At 51.1% G+C, this 19777-nt stretch overlaps 1 protein-coding gene across 1 annotated transcript in view; it reads right to left on the reverse strand.

Moving 5' to 3' along the window:
- The window catches only part of plxnb2b (plexin b2b), an 87418-nt gene that overhangs the window by 62608 nt on the left and 5033 nt on the right, over positions 1–19777 (reverse strand). The window contains exon 2 of the mRNA XM_084672118.1: positions 1414–1591. The gene's annotated coding sequence lies outside the window, so the exon portion shown is untranslated. The remainder of the gene's footprint in view (positions 1–1413; positions 1592–19777) is intronic.

Consider the following 19777-nt stretch of genomic DNA (forward strand, 5'->3'; position numbering starts at 1 on the left):
CTGGGATAAAATAACATTTATATGTACAGAGGAAACTTCTTTCAATGAGAACGGGTCTATATATAGACATCTAATCCCTGAGAATTGGAACTTTTATTGGTCTGAGAAGCAAAAACGTATTTAAAAATTTACGCTAACCTTTCTGTCCTGCCAAGAGCGGTTATATAATTAGAGCTTTTTTTCGAACTAGACCTATGCTGACCTCCCACCCTCAGGGCCACACTGCTATCGTGTCAATCAAAATGGCCAATCAACAATAAGTGCTGGGTTAGTTGGGCCATTTAAAATCGGTCAAATTCCGTAACGTTTTCCTATTTATGTTTTTGGGTCACAGAAGCATGAGCTGAAATAATAAAACATTTAAAAACGTCCGAAAATAGTTTTCAGAGCCTTTTGTACTTTTTTGCCAACTGAATCACATCATGGTTGTCATGCAGTTGGGCCCCAGGCTAGAGCAGGGAGGGAAAATATCCCAGGTGAGACAGCACATCTATCCCTGCAATGTGGCCCGCTTCCCTCCCACCCTCTCTCTCTACCTTCCTACCTTCCTCCCTCTCTCCCTCCCTCCCTCCCACCCTCTCTCCCTACCTCCCTCCCTCCCTCTCTCCCTCCCTCCTACCCTCTCTCCCTCCCTCTCTCCCTCCCTCCCTCCCAACCTTCCTCCCTCGCTACCTCCCTCCCTCCCAACCTTCCTCCCTCGCTACCTCCCTCCCTTGAGGCTGGCCTCCCCACTCTCTAACTCTGGCAGTGACAGCTAAACAATAGGGGCCAGAAAAGCCTTAACGAGGAGAAAAAGGAAGGTAAGCTAATTATGGCTACCTCCTATCTCTTCTGTCCACCCCCCCCCCTCCTACTCCGCCACCACCCCCCCCCCCCTCCCCTAAACAGTGTGGCTGAGCCAAGCCCATCGTGAAAGAAATGAGGCTGGAAGTTGGTTTTTCCTGGACGCAGGCCAACAGGGTACCGTGGAAATTGCCCAAATCTCAGCGTGGCGAGCGAGGAGGAATAGTGTGAGAGAGGGTGGCGAGAGTCCAGCGGTGAACGAAAGGCACTTTAAGTGTGAGGAAGACTAAAAATGAGAAAGAAAAGAGAAAGAAAAAGAAAAGAGAGCGATATAGAGAGCAGGAGAGCCAGAAAGAGAGAGAGAACACAAAAATTGAAAAATGAGAACGCGTGAGAGTTCCAAGTGAAAGTGTAGCTTCGGATGTGACGAGGAGAAAATCGTCAGTTATGACTGGGAAGTGAAAGGATCCGTCAAAGTGAGAAAGATGGTGAGAAGGGGGGGGGGGGAGGGGGGCAGGACTACGTACGGCTGTAGATGGGGGGGGGGGGGGGAGCGGGAGTCGAGAAAGGATACATGGCATAGAGAGAGAGAGGGAAGGAGACAGAGAGGAGAGGGTTGCCGTTACTCACTAGGGAGAGGCGGACGGAGGCGCTGTGAGCGGGTTTGCCGCTGGAGCGGAACAGAGCGAGCCGCGGCCGAGCAGACCCTCGCCGGACGCTTCAAACGCAGGCAGCCAGAGCCCCGGGCAAAGCCAGCCAATTAGCAGCACACCGCCGCTGACCCTCCGCTTCATTAAGGGCCTGGGCTCTGGGCAGGGGAGAGCAGGAGAGAAGGCTTACTGTCAGTACTGTTCAGACACAGACACAAGGCCAATAACACGCACGCAAGGCCAAAAACACACACAGACACGCGCACACACACACACACACACACACACACGTGGGGGTAGGAAACGTGTACACACACAGACGAAACCCAGCTCGTCTGTGCCTGAAACACATCAGTAGGCTATTATTTCTCCAATAGGAAACATAGACACCCCCCCATCTCCTCCATCGTCAGGGCAGCGAGAGCCAGACTAGACTAGCCGAGCAGGGGTCCTGACCAGGCCAGAGGCTCTCGAACTCACACACACACACCCTACTGACAGCAACAGGTGCGGTGGCCGTCAGCTATGCAATTATCAGAAGCCCTCTCTGACCCCTCCCCCCCCCCCCACCACCACCCACCTTCCTTTAATGTCACACTGAGGGAGGGAAGTGAAGCTGAGAGCTGGTGGAGGGGGAGGGTGGGGGGGCAGGGCGTGGGGATTGAAAGCTAGACGAGGCGACGGGAGAGGGGGGAGAGACAAGAGAGGGAGAGAGATGGAGGGCGAGGATACCAACTCTGCTGTTGGTCCCTGGCGAAGGGAGCGATTTCTACTCGCTTTCTTTTCATCTCAAATCCCTCTCCGGCGGAGCCGAGGTGTGCGCGTGTGTGAGCAGTAAGCAGATCAAAAGGCGCAACACCTACAGTCCCAGCCCAGCCCGCGCACCACAGAGAACATCCTTGTTCGGTGGTCCGGGGAGAGGGCTGCGCTGCTAAAATACCGTACGCAAAACAAAAATACAAAAGGATTAAGCGGGGGGGTAAAACAACCCTTTTCATTCAGAAGGGGTGGGGTTGTTCGACGAGCTTTGAGGCCGATTACATTCAATAAGCCTAGGCAGCAGTAGTTGTCGTGTGTAGTGTGTGCGCGCGCGTACCCACACATGCATGTGTGTTTGAGTGCATGGATTCACATGAGGACCCATCGCTTACCTCACCCTGTATTGTTCTGGTAACCTCAGAAGAGCACTCTGAGGCAGAGGGGGGGGGGGGCGAATTGCGGGGGGGGGGGGGGGGCGAATTGCGCTTTCTCTGCCTGTCCGCGTGGCTCTCCTATTACACCCTTCGATCAGCCTAAAGTGGCGTTTGCGTGCCAGTCGCCACTGTAGCAATCACTGCTGTCAGCGCTGCTACATGCTTGGGCGGAGAGGAGATCGCCCTTTTATTTTAAAACAAGCGGAGGGTAAAAAGATCAATGGTCCATTCCAGTCCTCCTGGACGGCAGGGACAGTTTCACAAACATAGTGGGGATCACGAAAGGACGGGCCGGGGCGGTGGAGGAGGAGAGTGGACGGAGAAGGGGAGGAGAGAGTGGGGGCCCCCATCCAGCTCATCTGGGTTCTCGCAGATTATCGATCGCAGAGACACAGAGCCATTCATCACGGGCCACTCAAAGCCCTTAGATAGATAACTCCTCTGATGGTGCTCTGAGCTGGGAAGCTGCAACCGGCTCCATCCATTATACCCCACAATGGGGGGCTGGAGTTGGGGGCTGGAGGATGGGGGCTAAAGGCTGAGGGCTGGATGCCTGGGCTGGAGTTGGGGGCTGGAGGCTAAAGGCTGAGGGCTGGATGCTGGGGCTGGAGGCTGAGAGCTGGATGCTGGGGCTGAAGGCTGGGGGCTTGATGCTGGGGCTGGAGTTGGGGGCTGAAGGCTGGGGGCTGGGGGCTGAGGGCTGGATGCTGGGGGCTGAAGGCTGAGGGCTGGATGCTGGGGCTGGAGTTGGGGGCTGAAGGCTGGGGGCTGAAGGCTGGGGGCTGGAGGCCGAAGGGCTGGGCTGCAGATGGAAGCAGGAGAAGCTCAACTGGGAAGCTCCTGCATGCTCCTGACAGCCAGTCCAGCGCTGTGAAGGGGCCATTTCCACAAGCAGGAGGGAGAAGAAAAAAAGAGAACAGGGTGCCATTGTTTCCGTTTCTTGGCCAAACAGTATTAGCAAAGCTGTTTCATAGCAGATAGCACAGCACCAGGCAACAGCCAGCTCAGAAAAAGTGCTGAGTGGAAGGGTGTGTGTGTGTGTGTGTGTGTGTGTGTGTGTGTGTGTCAGACACTGGGCAGGTGGGTGATCCTCCGTAATGAGCCAAGAAGGGACACAGAAAGAGTGGGGGAAGGGGGTCAAAGACTGAGAGGTGACGGGGGAGGGAGAGAAGGAGGGGGGTCACGAAGGAGGGGAAGAGAACAACAAAAAGAGAGACAGCACAGCAGAGAGACAGAGAGCTGTGAGGTAGACGGTTGCCCCCAAAAGAGCAATTACAGGAGCTCCGGAAAAAAAAAAGGTGTAGGTCCAAACCACCCCCACAGAGAGAAACACAATGACTACACACACACACACACACACACACACACAGCCCACAAGAACACAGAATCCATCAAATTCAAACATTGACAAGCAAGGAACGGAAAGGGCAAAAGTGGGAGAGAGAGAGGGAATGGAGAGAAATAGAGCAATGGAGAAGGGGGTAGGGAGGGAGTGGGGGAAAGTGTGAAGGCAACCCAGGTAAAGAAAGAGAAAGCGGTGTTTTATTAAATCCATGAACACGACCAATCCCTGCTTTCCTCCACCTCTCCTCAAGACTACAACCAAACTTTGTTTTCCTTCAAACTCTTTTCCTCGGGGCTAAAAGCAAACACTACAGCCGTAACGGCGGGGCTGTCGGGTCAATGAATCTTTGAAGTCGCTGGCGAGTCGTGTGGGGAATCCTGAAAGCTGGACGTCAGTACGCAGTGGCGCCAATCGCCAATGGCGAGGCATAGACGGTTTCCGAAATCCTCCGCCTACCTACCACCCCCCCCCCCACACCCCCTCACCGAGAGTCACGTAGCAGATCGAGAGAGGGGGAAGGTGGAACGAGAGAGAAAGATAAAGAGGGAGGGAAAGATCTGCAAACAGATAACGGGGGGGGGGGGGGGGGGGGGGGTGGGAGGAATTAAATGAAGAGAAAAGTTCTCACACCCGTATGCACCATTGATTTCCTATTGTCTTGGAAACATTTAATGAGCTTAAATAGGAGCCTCGTTTGACACGGGCTGGGAAACAGTGAGAACCATGCCCGGTGAGAGGAAATCGTTCAGCAGCCGTGACGGGCTAGGAGTGGAGGGGGGGGGGGGGGGGGGGGGGGGGGGGGGGAGTTGGAGAACAAGAAAGAACAACAGGAGGAGGAAGAGGAGGAGCGGAGAGACCGGCTTCCAACAAAGCGTGCGCCGGACACGTTCGGAAACGGTACTGTTGATTGGGACTGTTCCTTGCACGCTCGGCGCTCAGATGGAGAGAAAAAGAGGAAGGGGGGGGCGGGGGGGGGGGGGCTGGGAGTGGGGGGGGGGGAGGACAAAGGGAGGCATGGTGGGCGAGACTACCTCAGGTGAGTGACCCTTCAAGTGTCGGATCGGCGCTTCTCCACTCCACACGGCGCACTTTTTCGAGCTGTCGCCGTGACGGCCGAGTGATTGACAGACGCACGCCGGGAGTCTGTGCTCTTAATTGCCTCGAGCGTCGCATCATTACCCCCCGGTGAGAAATGTTCCAGGCATTCGACTGCTCGTCTGTTGCAGGGGCAGCCATATCGTCCCTCCTCCCCTCCACCCGTCGTCTGTCCCGCTCTGTGTCCCCCTCTCTGTGTCCCCCTCTCTGTGTCCCCCTCTCTGTGTCCCCCTCTCTGTGTCCCCCTCTCTGTGTCCCCCTCTCTGTGTCCCCCTCTCTGTGTCCCCCTCTCTGTCCCCCTCTCTGTGTCCCCCTCTCTGTGTCCCCCTCTCTGTGTCCCCCTCTCTGTGTCCCCCTCTCTGTGTCCCCCTCTCTGTGTCCCCCTCTCTGTCCCTCTCTCTGTCCCCCTCTCTGTCCCTCCCTCTCTCTGTCCCCCTCTCTGTGTCCCCCTCTCTGTGTCCCCCTCTCTGTGTCCCTCTCTCTGTCCCTCTCTCTGTCCCTCTCTCTGTCCCTCTCTCTGTCCCTCTCTCTTCCGCGGGGTACGGTGCAGCGATGCCCTCCCGTCACAGATTGTGGTCCACCTGGGAACCAGGGCACGGTGTCATGAAGTTGTCTGGCGGCGGGGGAATGTATTCAGCGTAGCACCAATCAGCCTCCCTGTGAGGTGCTGAGGTGATAGAGATGGAGTCAGGCCTGGGCTGCTGTCACAGGGGATTCTGTCTACCCAATGAGCTGAGAGGGGTGTGCGGGCGCCCGTGCCTGTGTGTAAACTGACTTTGGAATGTGTATGGAGAGGGAGGCGGTAGATTTCCTGGTATTTGACGGGACAAGGAGCATTGGTGCGTGGGCGTGCGTGGGCGCGTGAACGTCGGTGAGCGGGCGTGTTCTGCAAGCTTCTGACCCCCAGCTGTTTATCAGATTAGTTCAGTTTGTCAGTCAAACCCAGGAGTCACTGTTAAGCACCACAACAAGACGGATGCAGGGCAGCAGTGTGTGTGTGCGTGTGCGTGTGCGCATGCGTGTGTGTGTGTAGGAGGTTGCAGAGCAGTGAGCAGGTTTTGTCGGGGCTATCGAGTGTGACTAGGCTGAAAGTTGGAGGAGTGTTTTGGAGGGGAGCAGAGCGGTGGAGAGCAGGCCTGGATAAGAGACTGGCCTGTAATCCTCTGGTGATTAATTACAGAGGGGTTAGGATCAGAGCTGGCCAGGCCAGCCACACGGGAATACCCAACCACCTCCTCCATACCAACACACCGACATGTATATACACACACACACTGACATTTATACACACACACACACTGACATTTCTACACACACAAACACACACACGCTATCGGACATGTATACACACACACGGACGTGTATGTATACACACACACACACACACGTACACACAGTCACACACACACACACCTTCCAACTTACAGTACACACAAACACAGTCACAGTCACACACACCTTCCAACATACAGTATACACAGACACAAACACAGTCACAGTCACTCTACAAGACATTCTGTGCAAACTTCCATGTGGGTAATGAACATCCGTGTGTGTGTGTGTGTGGACGGATACTTGAAACTCTAAACAAGGGCAGCTTTTATTCCTGAAGGCTAGGAGACCGTTCCAAATGACCCTTTTACATAGTTAACCAGCAAGGAACGCTGCCAACACGGACTAAAAGGGCTCCATTTCATAATTGATCAAACCATACCTCTCTCTTCAACAAAATTGCCTCTCCATACTAATCTTTCCTCTCTCCCTCCATTTCTGTCTCCCACTCCATCCCTCTCGCCCTCCCATCACTCTCGCGCTTACTCTCACCGTATCTTTCTCACCCTCCACCTCTGCCCCCCCACCCCCCACCCCTCCATCCCATCTGTTGGCCCTTCTGACAGCCCATACAGACTCTGCCTCCCGAGGCCCCTCCATTAGTTTGTGCGTCGAGAGCACATTAAGCAGACAGGATAATCATGCCGAGCAGGGAGCAGCGATCATCAGCCGAGCCCCTGCACCGTCTCCGCAGGCCCCCGGGAGACCCCGACGCTTTTACCCCCTCGCGCCGCGGCACCTCCCGTGAGGCCACAATTAGCACACACCCTCCCCGACGCTCCCGAGTCCATCAGCCGGGCGCTCGAGGAGGAAACGGAGCAGACGAGCAGGAAGGGCGGGCGGGCGGACGGGCAGACGGCGGGCACGACGGAGCGCGCGGCGTGCGCTCTGAGGAAGGGACGGAGCGGCTGAAAACAAGCCTGTCATCGTCATCATCATCATCACCATCATTTACATTTAGTCATTTAGCAGACGCTCTTATCCAGAGCGACTTACAGTAAGTACAGGGACATTCCCCCCGAGGCAAGTAGGGTGAAGTGCCCTTGCCCAAGGACACAAATGTCATTTTGGCACTGCCGGGAATCGATCGGGCAACCTTCAGATTACTAGCCCGGTTCCCTAACCGCTCAGCCATCTGACTCCCGTCATCATCATCGTCATCAGGTGGTCTGTTTGTGTTATGAGCTTAACAATATGAAGCGTTTTCCAGACAAGAAAAGGAGACTAGCGCTCCTGCAGGTAGGACACGGGGGGGGAGCTGTGGTGTTATCAAGGAAGGAGAGGGGGGGTCGTTTAGAACAGAAAACCATGCGCAGGACTGGAATGTCTTTCCTGGGAGGGGTTAAGCGGAGGCGGGAGAACCAATAAGAGCGAAGCCCCCGTTCGGTGGTCATTTTGCGGCGCGCTGGCAGAGGGAGAGCCAGATAAGGAGTTTGGATCGGTGGAGGCTGACACCGTGTGATTATCTCCGGCGGTGGAATTGACCGGCCATCAATCCCCGGGCAAAGGGACGAGGCTGGACGACATGATTGGAGAGCCAGACAAGATTTTGTGAACCAATGACCTCGAGTGGAAATGTGTCGAAGACTCGTGTACAGGAGCGCCGGCACACACCAACACAGAGACAAATATGAATACACTCATATATACACAATAACACCAACACAGAGACAAATATAAATTACATACACTCATACACACACACACCAACAGGGAGACAAAACACACAAACACACGGGTACGGAGCCAAACGTGCAGACAATGGACACAGAGTTCCAGCACACTAATACAGACAAACACGACACACACACACACAGATGCAAACATACGCGCACACACCAACAAGGCCAACAAACAGACACGCACACGGAGACAAACAAACGTTACAAGAAGCAAAACTGCGGCTGACAATGTCCGCGAGCACATACGCCCTCACAAATACTCACACTTTCGCACCTGCACTCACACGCACACCCATGTCCCAAATGCAATCACACACACACACACACACATTGACACAGCAACACCTGACATTCCGGAACTCCTCCCGTAGTCTCCATCTGCCTTCCTGCCTGGTCTCCACCCACCCCCCACCCCCCACCGCCCACTTCCGGCCCCCTCCTCACCTCCCCCTCATCGCCTACTGCGTTTTTTGGCCCTGAAAACGAGCTTGTATTCAGGAGCGAGCGGCGGGAGGGCGAGGGGGAGGCGGGAGGGAAGGAACGGTTGAGGGAACAAGGGGAGGGGGAGAAGGACTGTGTCAGGAAGTGGATTCTTTCTGCTGAGCGCCATCTGGAAGTGGCAAGGTAGATAAACAACGACAGTCGCATCCCTTCTCCTTCCAAACCTACACACACACACACACGCACATACAGTACACTAACACACACACACACACTAAGTACACACACACACAGACAATACACAAATCGAGTGGACAAACACACGTTACGCTGCAATCGCCGCTGATCCTGTATGCCAAGAATTGTGAGGGATTGGGTGTTATCAATGGCGAGCCAGATAGCAAGCAGAAACACAAACCCACAAAGAGAGGAGACGACAGAACAGGGGAATGACAGGCAACAATGGAAACACACATGACAGGATGGAGAGGAGATTTCTCCTCCTGCTGGCATTCTAATCTGGTCAAGCCTTCACAAATCTCTGAAATCTCTTCCAGGGAGCAGTGTGAGAGCGTGTGTACGCGCGTGTCTCTCCGGTCTATTGCACAAACTCGTTATGGAATTGGATGTCCTAATATGGGGCTAGATTTGTGTTAATACAGCAGACTACAACGCCTGTGAAATCTGGTTAAGACACACACAAAAAAGTATCCCCTAGCATTCCTGTAGCTTGCACAATAAGCTTGGGGGGCAATGCTACAGTCAGATCCTCCCGCTTCTAGGCCTTGACACGCAAAGGTGCCGGGGGGGGGGGGGGGGGAGCAACAGCTGGAGCAGAGGTTCTCACTGGAGTCACACTGTCTGGGCCGGGGTGAGCTGGGGGGGAGAGAGAGAGGCAGGCAGGGAGAGAGCGAAAGGGGAGGGGAGAGCGGGAGAGATGAAGGAAGAGGGGGAAAGGGGAGAGAGGAGGGAAGAGCGGGAGAGACGAGGGCACATCGGGAGAGAAGGAGGAAAACAGCGAGGTAGACCCTCAGGCCGAGAGAGGAGCCACACCTGAACTCAGAGCTCAGTCCTGTTCAGTTATACTCAGCATCTCTTCCTCTCCCGCCGTCTCAAGTCTCCCTTTCCCCTCCTCCCTCCCTCCCTCCCTCCCTCTGCTCCACACGTCTGCCCAGCTGCCCAGCCTTTGCCTGGCTGGCCCCAACGCGGCAATGGAGAGTCAGGTGGCTGGAAGGGGGGGGGGGGGAGAGTTGACAAATGAGCCTCGTCAGGTAGCATCCACAGACGTGAAGAAGACAGGACAAAGGCAAGGAGGGAGGGAGGGTCTGTCGGCTCATATCGGATCATTAGCTGGAGTGAAAAAAATCCTCCTGTTCGGATTGGGACCGAGTGTGGTCGAAGAAAATCAAGGAAGGAGAGATGATAGCTGAGGACTACTCAGCTAATGAGTCAATGGCATGGCTATGATAGAGAAGAGAGCGGACAACGAGTTAAAGAGAGAGATGCAGAATGATATCCGTCCCTGGACAGACGAGAGATGGGGAGAGGGAGACAGAGAGATTGGGGGAGGCAAAGAAAAAAGGCAGAGATTGAGGGAGGCAGAGAGAAAGCAATAGTAAAGGCTAAGAGAGGGAGCAAAGCTCTACACTGAGAACATTCCGGTACATCAGTATTTAGTGGAAAGCTATGAGCTCAGACTAAGCATTATTTGGCCTAGGTTTGTATAGACGGTCCGTGTCTAAAATCTTGTAGAGGCGTTTGGCAAAATGAATGTCTCTTCTCTGGCTGTATTTAGACCTTGATAAACACCTATTGTTAAGCTCTTAAACACTTGAGAAGCTGGTGTGATCCCTGTGCCAGGCAAAACTAATTAAAGCACGACGACAGCTGTGGTTGTGGACAGCAGAATGACCCCCTTATCCACACACACACACAAGCACAGCCCCTCCACAGCCCCTCCTCCAACACACACAAGCACAGGTTTACACACACACACAATCACAGCCATACATCTACAATTACACACACATACACGTCCAATGTCCCCCCCCTCCAAACGGTGCCAGCTTCCACTAACTAGCTCATGTAAACATAATAAACCGCTTTTCATCATTAACACAGAAACACAGTATTGTTGGGCTGCCTTGTGGGTGTGTGACATTTGTCACAACTCAACAGGTGAGGCTCGCCTTGCAGTCTTTTTGCTATTCTCTAGTATTTCTGAGGTGATGATGAGTTCTAGCACTAACAGAAAGCAATTAATCTTTCATGGCACATATGTGCACTCTTTTTCTGTCTGTTCATTCGGATGACTGCACCTGCACAATAAACCCCAACCCACGATCTCCGCTCAACCCCTCCTCCCCCCACCTCCCACCCCTCCCCCCTCCCCTCCTCGATCTCCACTCCACATTTGCGCGTACCCAGCTGGGAGCTTAGCTTGTTCACCGCAGCTATCATTACCAGTGAACCCGGCTGGCGTGTTCACAAACACGGGTGCACAGAATCCAGTCACATACAAACTAACTGGAGACTAAATTGCATTCTACAAAGATAGTATAGTAACGTAGGCGGCGTGCCCTTTCAGTAAAACACACACACACACACTACATTTAATATTACAGTTAGCCTCGCTCATCCCAGAGTAATCACCTAGATCTCTGTTTGTAACACACATTAGCAGTAATTATATTACATACACCAACACCCACACACTCACCAGTGTGATTAATCACCCATCTGGAGCAGTTTTTTTTCCAGGTCTGAATGATGCCCATCCCTACATATAGGTTAATGCCCCCTGGAACAACAGGCTTAGCTCTTTTCACAGTGACGTTGGTCAGTGGGTGAGCTGTGGCGACCATGAACAAGCACAGACAGGATGCTGACATCACAGCTCAGGAGATAAGTTAGCTGTTAGTGGTTAGCAGTTAGCGGCTCCAAGGGTTGTCAACAAGCCAGTTGTGCAAGCGAAGGGCAGTGAGAGGGCAATCCATAAACAGGAGGAGAAGCCATTATCATGTGGCTAGGTCATGAATTGAAATACCTTCTGTGGCAACTGCACCCTGCACCAAGCTCTCCTTGTAGCTGGTGGTGTATGGCAAGGGACTCTGGCAGGTGCTAGCTAAACATCTTGTTCCTGGTCTGGGCCCCTCAAACAGCCCGAAGCTTAATCCCCAAACGCTTCTTGAAACATTGTGGAAAGAGCTTCCCCACCGCTGGCTGTTGGCTAAAGGTATCCAGGTATGTAGACGTGGCTCAGTTTAGCGAAGGAGGCCGCAAGGTGGTTAGCTGGATGGAGCTGGATCAAGGCCAGATGCCATTAGCCAAGAGGGTGCAAAACATCACATTTGGAGAACATTCGACTTTAGATTGTACAACGTTATACATAACGTTTATAAGATACAGATTTCAAATATTCACACACTTATTGACAACTTTCTTTGTATCGTATGAGAATGTTTGTATGAGTGCTTCTACTTTGTAAGTATACTTTAAGAATCTCTTTAAGAAATCTTTTTCACTCAAGGTCTGTCAGTGCACCCTCTACATTACCCCTCACACGAACGGAAGGAGGAAGAGGATTGACTCATGTACAGCCACCGTTAAATAAAGATGAGTCAGCTTCTCTAGACACCACTGCGAACACTAATACCCCTCTTCAAAGTGCAGAGCAGCAGTCGGTATATGAGTGACTTTCCGACGTCTCAACATTCCTTCACTGGTTGAAGTCGAGCAGGCCTGGGCCTGATTCGACCTTCCACCGCTGGCCTTCGCAGCACGTGCCAAGACTAACCGTCGCCAAGAACACCCAGGACACACATGGGGAAGGCTCACACGCCATGAAACCACCTTGCTACGCTCAGTGAGCAAAAGACCCTTCTTTTAATTGGTTCTGCCACAACCAAATAGGGCTGGACGAACAAACATGTCAATGATAATTGGCATCAAACCCGGGTGTCGTAGAGTTGGAAAGTGTGAGTCATTCTCTAAAGATAGAAAAATCAAAAACATGATGAGAAATATTCTAATCATGCCGGAAGCTGGTTGAAGACAGAAGAGCTCAACTGATCCTTCACGTGAAGGGTTCTGCTTGAAGCTGGATGACAGTGTGCGTCTGCAGGGCTGATTGCACACCTCTAGGTAAGAGCTTTCTGTCTCTCATTCTCTCACACACACACACACACACACACACATTGCCTGAGAAGACTGCTGAGAGGACCACAACCGTGTCATTACTAGAGAGAGAATGGCCCCCACTTTGGGACTGACATGAAAGCTTAGTGTGGGCCAGGGAGAGCTAGAGAGAAAGCGAGAGAGTGTATGTGTCTGTGTGTCTACGTAAACATCGTGTGTGTGTGTGTGTCAGTGTGTGTGTGTGTGTGTGTGTGTGTGTGTGAGCATGTGTGTGTGTGTGTGTGTGTGAGCATGTGCCAGTCAGTATGAGCTCCAGTGTTACTGTGTTTGTGTGAGTTTCTTTGTTCACACGACTGTGTATGTGCTAGTGCCAAGGCCTACTCTGGTGTGTGCGTTAGCCATAGAGATGTTTGTCATTCCAGAGTGGGAGCGTGTCTGGACTGGGATAAGACTGAGCGAGGCTGATATGAAGCCCTCGAGGTTGTACTACAGCACACATTGGTCTCGCTGTATACACACACACACACACACACACCACAAACAAACACACCAACACAAATGGGGGATCTCAAAACCACAGACTATTAATAACATTAAACAAAGCGAAGCCCAGACGGGTATGGGGAGGCTAACAGGGTAAATAGCTGGCTTTATAAACCCAAAAGTAACAAATCATTACCAGCCAGAGACAACAGCAGCCCACAATTGGTTCTAATTGCTTTTTTTTTTCTCCCTGTGTGACATGACTGCAGACAAAGTGTCTCTTAATTGATATTCTGAACTGACTTTGTCAATTAATGCATTGATTGTTTCACTGGCTTGGACAACCGGGGGCATTGCAGCGGCCTTTAAAATGCAACCGTTTTATTTTATTTGTAAAATAAACTATTCACAATTCCTAGGAGCTGTTCCATATGGGGCACAGACGAATGGTCATATCGGCCAGGACAACCGATAATATCAACAAGACAGAAAAAAGCAGGAGATTGTTTTCCTTTTGGGATGCTCCCCACATTTCATACTATTCAGTCACTTGCCTCATGATATATAAAAAGTTTCTTTTTTTTATTGATTGGGAGAGGGACTGAGGGAAACGTATAAAGTAGGGTGTCTGGAGAGTTCTGTACCCTGCTTGTTTTCTATCTCTGAGAAATTGAGGCCAAAAAGTTACATCAACAGAGATAAACATCCATAGACTTCGACAAACTGAACGAAGAAAGCGCCACAGATGACACAAATAAGCCCTAAAAAAAGACCATCGAAATCCTCTCATAGGAAACTTTAAACTGAGACTTGCCTTGTAATTACAGCATATCTGTGGAGCGGTTAGGAGGGAGGGAGGGGTTGGGGCAGGCAGGACGGATCTGTAGGGACAAAAGGGACCTTCTCTCTCTCTCTCTGAGGGAGCCCGGGACCAGGCTATACAGGGAGACTAGTGAAGACAGGCCGCTTAATGGAAGTGACAGTCAGCAGATACACACCAGGCAGCCAGCCTCACCCCTCCTGCCTTCTCCCCGCAATAGCCTCCCCTCCCTCCCTCAACACAATCATTCCCACACCAGCACCCGGGCCTCAAGAAAACCACAAGCCTTCCATTACTGATTACATGCAATACACCGACAGCACAGAGAGAGAGAAAAACTGAAAGTGAGAGAGAGAGAGAGAGAGAGAGAGAGAGAGAGAGAGAGAGAGTGCTGCCAGTGTCTACTTTTAGATAAAGTGTGGTTATCTGTGGGAAGGAGAGGGTGAAAAGTAGAAGTTTTCTGGAGTTGTTTTATCTGGACAGGCATTAGACTCACCAGGAACGTGGAGAGGGAGAGAGAGAGAGAGAGAGACACAGACAGACATAGAGATGGAGCCCATTGAGAACAAGTTAGGCGCCAATCGTCTTTCAGAAGTCTTCTGTTGCCCAGTTTCTCCTTGGATGATAGTGGGCTCACGGTGGGCTCACGGTCACAGCCCTTGATAAGGCCTTGAAACGCTCAGTGACAACCCAGGAAGAAGACCGTTCCAAAGCTCTGAAGCCTGATATGAAGGGCCACAGGGTGAAAGGGGACGCGAGTGTGCCGTTTCATAAACCACTCAGGAGAGGGATAAAAACCAGCAATGGAAACCGACAGCTGATTAGGGCTTGGACATGAGAGAGTGGAGCACGGGGGCGAGAGCAAAGGGGGGGGGGGGGGGGGGGCGTCCTTGTCTGGTGACCGTGAACCTGTCTGGGGCTGGGGGCGGGTGTCGTGGAGGTGTGCGTGTTGGGGAGAGGGGGGGGGGTTCCAGTGGCCCTCAGACCCGGCTTGGACGGGGATGAGAGGAGAGGCCCGGGGGCCGGCTAATCAGACAACTTAGCTGCTGCCCCTCCACAGGCGCCGAATCCTCTAATGAGATTCACACCTTTGATTCTCCAAACCACCTGGAGGGAGGGACAGCATGCGCATACTCATCCACACACACGCACCTGTCCTCTACCACTGGACGGACGCGCATACACGCCAGTTCTCTAGACCTGGACACACACACAAACACAATCCCCCCCCTACACACACACACACACACACACACACTCATTCATACGCATAGCCATAGGACAACGCAAACTGAGTTCAACACTTACATTCGTGGACAAACACACTCTCCACCACACGGCTTTGGACATGCACTCATACCCAGATACAAGCTGTGCACGATTGACCCATGTACACTACATGATTATAAACACATTCTTTATGCACCGGGGTGGTGGACACACACACGCACACGGATGGATACACACACACACACCTATAAGCCCAGCCTGGCTCAAGGACATAACGCCCACCTTGTTAAGAGGAGGCTGAGGGGAGGCGCAGGTGAGATTGGATCCAGACATGCTTGCTCACAGATAGAATTGAATTATTGATCAGCCGACAGATTGCGTTATGAGGAATTCATGGATCCATGCCTGTGCTGCCCTACTCCCTTAGGCAGAACGCGCATGTGTGTGTGTGTGTGTGTGTGTGTTGTGGTCCAACTTGGGCTTATTTTCCAGGGCCAGAGCCAAGGAGTGTGAGCTTGCGCACTCAGACAAGACAGAGCAAACAGTGAATCGATCAGGCTGGGGAGAGCAGGGCTGTGTTTGTGTCTGTCAGGGCCTGACCCAGACACACAGGTCCAACTGGATGGAACTGCTCAAGGAGAGACTCCTCCCTGGCACTCATGTATACATACACACACCTCCAATAAGGAAAGGAGAAATGGGATTTGCATTTGTCTGTTCTTCCTGGGGGTAAGGAGAGGTTGGCCATTATTAATCCCTGAAATTCACGCACCTCACCATTAGCATCGCTGGATGCTAGGCGAAGTGCCAACAGTGGTTCTTTTGCTGATAAAAAAACATGGCTGTATTTTCAGCTGCTCTTTCGAATGAGTAAATTGAGCGTCCACTCCGGAGTCCTTCTATCACTTCCCCAGAGGATGAAACGGCCAGACTGACACCATGCGTTTCACAGCACATCACTTTCTTCCCCGGCTTAACCCACTTCTCAGAAAGCACTCTTTGTCGAAGGCCAGGCCTCACTGGTTGCCCTATACTATGTAAGGACACTTTAGCATGACTCACATCTCAAGTTGTAGCCTACTTTAAAAGGCATGGGTAAGTGTAGGTTTATTCAGGTTTCAACTCAAGACACCAACAATACACAAAGACACGCAAACAATTGGGTAGGTAATAGTGGCTTTACAGTAGGCCATGGAAGCGTATTCCAACCCAGGTCAGTCTTCTTAGAAAGACTGAAGTCAAACCAGTGTTAACCGGTGCAGTGTTAACCCAAGCTTTATGTTGCAGTGCTTCTCGTGTGAAAGTCTATAGGACCGTTCACTTAACTCGCTCACAAGTTTGGAAAATACTGGTCTACATGGATCAAATACTTGATCCTCCTTGATCAGATTTTCTCCTCAGCAATTTTATTTTAAACACACGCAAACACACACAATAATCGAGAAGATTTGGTGATGAGGATTTGTGTTGTTTACATCTTGCATGTGGAACAGATGTGCTGCTTTAGCTCTCCACTCCAGGGAGAAGCGCATTGTTGTGTCTCGGTGTCCGTGAAGAGGAGAGACGTGCAGTGAGGTCCAACTGCAGAGAGACAGCGAGTTTCCATAGCTCGCACAGAGTCCGTCAGACTAAAGAATTATTCCTAAACACTCAGGAATGTCTGTACTGATGTCTGCACGGCTTTCAGACAGAGAAGTGAAAGAAAGCAGAGCTACTCTGGACAAGGGGAGAGGGAATGGACTTGTCACAAGAACCAGAACACAGGAAAAACAGACAAACGCAATGAACTCAAACAGACAAAGTACAAACTAGCACTCAGAAAGGTCTTTTAATGGAACTCTCTAGAAGGAAATAAGAGCATAATCTGACCCTGCCTAGTCACCCAATAACAACAGAGATGGCAGACACAAAGCCTAACACTTTGCCTCAATCTGCTATTGAACTCCACACACTTTCCCTCCATTTCCTATAGAAAAGTGGAGTGCTGGAAAGGAGAAAAAAAATATCTATTTATCCGATTTAGGGATCCAATTTGGCAGTGTATTTTCTGTAAACATTGTAACTGCTGGGGCATCTGTTGTTTTCTGACGAAGAAATGTAGACGGAGAGAGACTTGGTCTGGGTAATAGGGTACTCTAACCCTGGCAACAGCTAACCTTCTCTGGCTAATGACTGTAATTAAAGAACTGAGCGCCACTAAAAGATCAATGACGTGGAATCGGGCGAGACACAACGTAAAAAAGACGTAGCTAGCACCACCAGGCTGTAGCATGTCAAGAGTGGGAGTGTGTGGTTGGGTGTGTGTAAGCCAGTATAAGAGTGCATGGTGACAGGGCTTGTAAACATCTAGGCATTCTTTGGAAGGCATCTGGCAAATACCATGATGCCATTTCTCTAAGGTCTGCAATTTGGTTGGCTTGAAGGCAATGCAAACCCAGTGCAGAAGAAAAGAGAGATAGTGAATGTATCCATAAACATATCACATATGCATGTTTTCAGTAAAATGTAGTTGCAGGCAGAAAATGGAATCTGTGTTTTTCCTACTTTTCCCACCATTGGAGGGAAGTTGAAACCAAACAGAGAGTTGGGATTGGAGGACGTCTGGGGCTGCCCAGATGAGTCAGTGAGGAATAATGCATGACATGGCTGGGTCTGAATAGCAGAGGGTGGCTGCGGGGGACGCGCACACACCAGGACGCACTGCTGTAGTGACATCTCCCCCAGATCTGCATTTCAGCAGACAGCTCCCAGCCTGGGGCTGCGGTGAAACACGAGGATTAATATCCACACAGGCTAACGCTGGGAGAGAGAAAGAAAGAAAAAGGGAGACAAAGAAAGAGAAAAGGTTGGTTGAAAAAAGTTTGGGAATAAAAAAAACTAGGAGAGGAAAGCTGTGGTGGTAGAAAAGAGAACTGAAACCAAGTCGGAGACAGAGGTGTTGAGAGTAAAAACAGGAAGTCGTAAACGCTCAAACGCTTGTTTCCGTTCCCAAAGTCCAAGTTCTCCTGCCTGTTCCCTGGCTCTGCTTGGGTAATGGGCATAGCTGAGATTCCTAAAGCTTACTACCGCTCCACTAAGGAACACTTTTCTGCAGGCCTGTTATCCAACTAGCACAGGACTACCCGACTGTTACCGTGAGCCTGGCTCGCCTTAATGAAACAACTCCTGGAGGAACCCAATGTTGAGTTTATGTTCATTCTTTGTTGTTAGTATGCAACTCAAAGGCTGAAGGTGGAGCCCAAGGGCAAGGCCTTAAAGATCCCATGACGTGCTGTTTTTGGATGCTTTTATATAGGCCTTAGTGGTCCCCTAATACTGTATCTGAAGTTTCTTTCCTGTAATTCAGCAGAATTACAGCCACTACGAGCAGTCCCACAATGAGCTTTCCTCAGGACGTGCCGTTTCTGTGTCTGTAGCTTTAAATGCTAAGAGGAATAAAGAGACGGGGCTAACTGCCATGATTTGGTCGTTTGCAAGCTATGATGTCCCGAGGAAAACCAATACCTCGCTCGCACGGTTGTAGCTCATTTTCTCATTGGTGGGCCAAATTCTCAGTGTGGGCAAAGCAGAGAAAGTGGAAGTAACCTTCGGTTTTATGACGTCATAAAACCAGCATTTTCAAAACCGAGCGTTTCAGCTTTTATCTCTCAAAGGCAGAGAAGAATACCCAGGGCTTGGTTTACACCTATCAAAATTTCTAGTCACTGGGGGACCAAAGGCAGGCTAGGGTGAACTAATATTAATGTTAAATAACCTCCTCAAGTGAACATTTCATGTCATGGGACCTTTAAGTACTGGTAGCCACATCTGCGCGTGGCAGAGTGTGCAAACATTCTTTTGAACGTGCAGTGCCATACAGTACAGGCTGTGGCATCTAGGGACATTGTATGCCATAACTGAATGAAATTGATGGTTTCTTTCATTTTTCATTTGAGTTACCTGTTATTGAATATATGTAAAACAATAAAATTATCATTTGACCAACATCTACTCACCATCTTTCATCTGTCCGCATCAAGACAATCCAAACTCAACCACCAGCAGTACTAAACCAGGGACAAAGGGGGAAATGAAAATAATGTTACAACTCCCTAAGAACCCACACTCCCCTGATCACACCAACCGTTCTGTATTCTCTGGAAACTGACTTCTGATAGCAGCCTCCTGTTGCAGTAATTAAGTGTTTACTAGACAACAAACATCAGACGCTGTTGCAAAACTACAGTTGGTCAGCATGAGTAGTGTCCACATGGGAGGCAGATGATGCTGATCCTGTGACATTTAGCCGGAGGCACAGTAACTTGAGGAATTCCTGTTGGGGTCATTTTAATGGGTCCCCGTTGGGCCATAGGCTACTGAACGCCCTTGCTTAATTTATGGAGACGTGGACATGGAGAAGTTCTCCTGTGGGGTCATAAACAACCGTAGATCTTTTGAGAAGCACCAGTTACTTCGTTAAAATGTAGGAGTCAGCCCGGCTTCTCTATCCCCCTCTCTTCTCTCTCTGGACTACGTAAGTCCTTCAGACTTACTTTGCCAGTTCAGTGGTCCATCACTCCTTCCATCTATCTGGCCATCTCTCCCCC

Source organism: Hypomesus nipponensis, chromosome 14 (assembly GCF_054491055.1).
Source record: "Hypomesus nipponensis isolate SF chromosome 14, ASM5449105v1, whole genome shotgun sequence".
Classification (NCBI taxonomy): Eukaryota; Metazoa; Chordata; class Actinopteri; order Osmeriformes; family Osmeridae; genus Hypomesus; species Hypomesus nipponensis.